Source organism: Nomascus leucogenys, chromosome 25 (assembly GCF_006542625.1).
Source record: "Nomascus leucogenys isolate Asia chromosome 25, Asia_NLE_v1, whole genome shotgun sequence".
NCBI classification, from domain to species: Eukaryota; Metazoa; Chordata; class Mammalia; order Primates; family Hylobatidae; genus Nomascus; species Nomascus leucogenys.
In genome coordinates, this window is record NC_044405.1 from 27,048,540 (window position 1) to 27,054,761 (window position 6,222).

Genomic DNA, 6,222 nt, shown 5'->3' on the forward strand with positions numbered 1-6,222 from the left:
AGTTTATTTTAAAATCAGAAGGAAAAAAATGAGTTGTTAGGGGTTGAAGAAAAGTTTATTTTTAATACAGCTTGGATTATATTTGCCCTTATATCAATGTAGTTGCAAAATATAATTTTGTATATATTTTGTGGAGGAAATGTGTCCCCAAAGTGTCTAGGGCCCACAAAAGTTATGATGCGACCCTGCCTTCAAGGTATTAAAAAAAAAACAAAACTAAAACCACTTACTGGGGACATAATATGCTCCTAGACCTGTGTCCTAGCATTGGCTATGGAAATATGGTTATTCCAAATAACAGAAATAACAGAATTTCCAAATTGTATAAATTTTAATATTTTTCCTGAGCTCTGGTAACTCTTCAACTATAACTCTTTGGATCATCAAGTAAGTTTCCAGCGAAAGAGCTTTAGCTCTTCAATTATTGGTAGCCTTTTCTTAGTGACAGGCTAGAGATTTTTCCAAACTATTCACTCTGACAAATCAGGAAAACCTCCCACTCAATGTTTCTAAAATAATATGGCTGTGTAGGGGCTAGACATGAAGCCTAACACTTCTTAGAGGCCCAACAGCAGTTGATGTAAATCATTTTATTTAAAGGGCTAGTAGGTTACTTTGTACTTAATGCTTTCACCTAACAAAAAGACAGACGTTATTTTTATAACATCAAACTTATACATTATTCAGTAATCTATCTTTGGTCTTTGGTTTTGTGAACAGAAACTGGCTCTTTTGTTCCATGAACTCCACTTGGAAACCCAACTTCCATGCCCGTGAAAACCTACTTTTAAATAATAATGGGGACCCTCAGAACAAAATCTCTGCTTCCTTACACACCAATTTCTGTTTCAAGTGGTAGAAATTAAGTTTGCATCCTAACTTCCTGATGTCTTTATCACATGAAAGAAAAGATCTAGTGTTTCTGCCATTTTAACTACATATCATCTGTCACCAAAAACACTGAGAACCCAAAGCAACGGCTCTTCCTCCAGCCAGCAAGCTGGACATCAACCCAGCCTGGTTTTCTAGAGTCCATCCTTGCCACCCAGGTCATCTGAAGACCTGGCCGAGGGAAAGGGCTAATGGCAGATTGTGACCCATTATCAGCTTATAAAATCCACATACTGGATTGTGACCAAGGTTTTTCACTGTGAATGAATAAAATAGGCAGATTTACTGTGAAGCTGAAGTTCCAGGTGCCTCAGTTGTCAGGAAATTTCCAGGTCATAAATATCTCACTATCTTATAATTTGTAATATTTTATGGCTTTGTAAAACTGTGACCGTGCATATACCAAACAGGAGAGAGATGCCTGTCTCTTTCCATCCTGACCTTCTCTCCCATAATTTCTTTCATGATGGTTGCTGCTGAAGTGACCATAGGCTTTTTCAGACCTGACTAAAGGTGAGTTGAGGAGGAGATAAAGTTAGTCTGAATTCAGTGAGATGTGTGTAATTTTTTTTGTTAAGTTTGAGAAAATCTCTACTGAGTTCTTTCATAAATGAGCTGCTTAGAATTTGGGAGAATTTTCCACTGGCAAACTTCTGGCATAGCATCCCCAGACATACAGGGCTAGGTGCTTTAGACCATATTAGCTAACTTATCCATAACAAAATAACAAGTTCATTTCCACTTCTGGGCAAGATGAAACCATAGAGCCTTGGTTTTCCATCTTGCATGAAATGACTAAATTCCAGACAAAGCATATGAGTGATTTTCAAAACATTGAACATAAGGCAACAAAGAACAGTGATCACTGGGAGATGAGAAAGAGATGGGATAAACCAGCAGTGTTCCTGAGTTGAGAAGATGGAGCTGGGAGTCCAGGGAGGGAAAGGTGGCTAGGGTTCTAAGCATAGTGTGCTGGAGAAGAGAAAGCCTGAGAGAGAGCGAGCGAGCATGCAAATGAACAAGAAAGAACTCTGGAGGTCTGCAGAGAGGTCCCTTGACTCTTCAACCTGTAAGGAAACTTCTTGAAGATGGTTAAAAAAAAAAAAAAAGCAAAGAAACAAAAAAACTCAACAAAACACATAAGCATTAGAAGGAACAATCCCTGGAGTTCATACAGTGCTTGAAGTAATTCAAGGGCATTGAGTACAGGGGGTATACTTGCCTCAGTAACGGAACAAAATTAGCCCTCATTTAAATTCTGCTCTGATCCCATTTAATACCATTTAAAAGCAAAACCTGGATAAAATGGTTTCCAAGTAAGTTAATTACATCCCCCCCATAAAGCTCCAGAATATTTATAGAAATACAAAAATAACCAGCACCCATGGGGTAAAGTTCATGATGTCTGCAATTCAACAAAACATTACCAGACATGCCAAGAGGAAACAAAAAGGTACCCAGAATGAGGAGAAAAATACATCAATTTAAAACAAACCCAGAATTTACAAGAAAAAAACAACCCCATCAAAAAGTGGGCGAAGGACATGAACAGACACTTCTCAAAAGAAGACATTTATGCAGCCAAAAAACATATGAAAAAATGCTCATCATCACTGGCCATCAGAGAAATGCAAAGCAAAACCACAGTGAGATACCATCTCACACCAGTTAGAATGGCCATCATTAAAAAGTCAGGAAACAACAGGTGCTGGAGAGGATGTGGAGAAATAGGAACACTTTTACACTGTTGGTGGGACTGTAAACTAGTTCAACCACTGTGGAAGTCAGTGTGGCGATTCCTCAGGGATCTGGAACTAGAAATACCATTTGACCCAGCCATCCCATTACTGGGTATATACCCAAAGGACTATAAATCATGCTGCTATGAAGACACATGCACACGTATGTTTATTGTGGCACTATTCACAATAGCAAAGAGTTGGAACCAACCCAAATGTCCAACAACGATAGACTGGATTAAGAAAATGTGGCACATATACACCATGGAATACTATGCAGCCATAAAAAATGATGAGTTCATGTCCTTTGTAGGGACATGGATGAAGCTGGAAACCATCATTCTCGGTAAACTATCACAAGGACAAAAAAACCAAACACCGCATGTTCTCACTCATAGGTGGGAACTGAACAATGAGAACTCATGGACACAGGAAGGGGAACATCACACTCCGGGGACTGTTGTGGGGTGGGGGGAGAGGGGAGGGACAGCATTAGAAGATATACCTAATGCTAAATGACGAGTTAATGGGTGCAGCAAACCAATATGGCACATGGATACATATGTAACAAACCTGCACATTGTGCACATGTACCCTAAAACCTAAAGTATAATAAAAAAATAAATAAAAATAAAACAAACCCAGAAATGGAGTAGATGGTAGAATTAGTAGTCAAGGACATTATAAAGGTGTTCTAACTGTATCCCACATGGTAAAGAAGCCAGAGAAAAGATGGAATGTGTTAAGTAGAGACATAGAATATATACCTAAGATTCAAATCAAACTTCTAGAGATGAAAACTACATGTCTGAAATGAAAAATACACCAGATGGGGTTAGTGGCAGATTAGACATTGCAGAAGGTTAGTGAACTAGAAGACATAACAATAGAAACTAACCAAAATGAAACACAGAGAGAAAAAAGAGAACAATGCAACAGAACAATAGTGATTTCTGAGACAATTTCAAATGGCCTAATATAAGGTCATGCATCATAATCAAATTGCATAAAACTGGTAATAAAGAGAACTTTAAAAAAGCAGCCAGAGCAAAAAAGACATACTGTATACAGAGGAACAAAGGTAAGGACAGTAGGATTTCTCACTGGAAATAAAGCTAGAGACAGTGAGCAATGTATTTTAAGGACCACAAGAAAAAAAAGCTATCTAGAATTCCATGCCCATCAAAAATAGCTTTCAAGGTGGGCAAAATAAATATTTTTTAGATATACACAAGCTGAAAGAATTCAGCATCAGTAGACCTACACTAAAAGAAATGTTAGTGTCTTTTGAGCAGAAGTAAAATGATATCACAGGAAACTTGAATCTGCAGGCAAAATAATGAGTACCAGAAATGGAAACTTAAAATAGGTAACTATAAAACTTTGTTTTTTTAATTAAATATCTTTAAAAGACAATTGACTATTTAAAGCAAAAATAATAACAATGTATTTTGGAGCTTATTACATATACAAAAATAAAATGGCTGGTTTCAGGGCTCTGGCAGGGAAAGAGGGAGATGAGTCTGGAACATCTTGTTGTGCCAGAAATTAAGAAAAAAAAACTCAAGCTCTTTGAGCATTTTTCTTACTTTGCCGAGAGGACATGTCAAAGCTTGCAGCAGCCTGGTTTGAAACTCCTACTATTAAATTTAGGATAATTTGAACATCAAAAAAATAAAAAAGGTGGCAACTGATTAGAAACCATTGAACAGAATAGGAATCTATGAATCCACAACACATACACATGTAAATGAGTAAGTTAATGGGAATTACAGAACATTTTTTTTGCAGTAGAAAGCCCACAAATAAATGAAGAGGGAACGATGGCATGAGAAAACCTCCATTTGGCAACAACTGTAAAAATAAATTAATTCAGGCAAGGAACATCAAGAGATGCTAAAGTTAGTGGGTAGAATTGAGATGAGGAGTAGAATTTTACACAGTCTCAAAATATCTCCCCACAAAATACTTATTAACTACAAATGGGGGCAAACATAGTGGAGACGTTGGCAGAAGTCCACCTTAGTCAAAGGATTAAAATGAATGCCATCAGCAACAGAGCAAACAGGCATCAGATGCCATCCATAGGTTGCAATGAAGAGAATACAGCTTCCATATATTTTGACCCCAAAATGCATAGTGATGGTCCAGTCATGAGAAGCATGGGACAAACTCCAATTAAGAAACACTCTACAAAATGACTGGTTCACAGTCTTCCAAATGATCAAGGCCATAAAAGCCAGAGAGAGAATAAGGAATATTCCAGACTGCAGGAGACTGGGATACCTGAGAATGGGGAATGGGAGTAAAAAGTTAAGAAAAACAAGTCTGTTAATCGTTTACAAATACCACCACACACCTGTACAGTGCTTCACACACAATAAGCACTCAGAATTAGTTACTATTCCTTTTCTTAGGTTTACTGATGAGTTTATTAGGCAACTGTCCATACTTGGGTGTCCTAAGGGGGACCTTGGCAGTGCCAATGATGCACACGTATTGTCACACATCCAAAACAATCATGGCAGCACGGAGTGCCTGGGATTCATAAACTTCCAGGAACTTGTCAATCTAACACCAGCCATTCAAACATTTCCATTCTCCCTTGAGCTTACTGAGAATCATATGAAAATTAAAATACACTATGGGTCTCTTACTGTGTAGGTGAATCAAAATCTGGAGACTATTTGCAGAGATCTTCACTAACTTTCCTATATTAGCTAAAAATAAATTGGTTGACTGTTGCCTCAGACAAAATTTCTTTGCTGTATTTATCAAATACTTAATAGGCACCTTCCCTTTGCCAGGTCCTGGAAACGCAATAGCCCCTATCCTTGGGTCCCTCCTAGTCTAGCAGGATAAACCACATGCAGATGAAATAGAAAGTAGTAAGTCAAATGACAGGCCAATATCAGAGTGTTATGGGGAACACTTACGAGGGGCAACTGCTGTGGGCTGGGGTGAAGAGCACCTGGAAAGGGGCCAGGAAGTATTTTCTGGAGGAAATGATGCCAACCACAAGTGGGATATAAGACACTGCACAAAAGGCAGACTTGCATTACCATGAGGTGGATGAGCTGACCAAGGGCTCTCCCGTGGAGGACGGGGACTGATGGCCAATAGCATGATACCCAAATTCATGCTGCAGCATGGTTTCCCCATGCTGCATTTGTAAAGTGCCTCTATGACAATATGGCAAATCTCACACATACACCATGTATGAGGAACACCTGCCACTCAACTTTCCAAGTTCATAGAGCTCACGCTCATAAGAACTGAGCCAAGATTTTGCCTCTGGCTGGGGAAAATATTAAACATTGGGGACATGGTTTTGCCACACTATTTACTGTCTTGAGTATGTGCCAAAGATTGAGAGGATGCAAAGGAGTGCAGCCATCCCAAACCTCACAAAGCCTGTTATTGCTAAAAAAAAAAAAAAAAAAAAAGGCAGACCTAAAAACAATAAAAACAAAACCACCACCAATAATTGGTGACGAATTGAATAACACGGTTAAAGCAGGTTAAAATATATATATATGATATATCATATATATGATATATCATATATAAATATATATATTAATATATATAA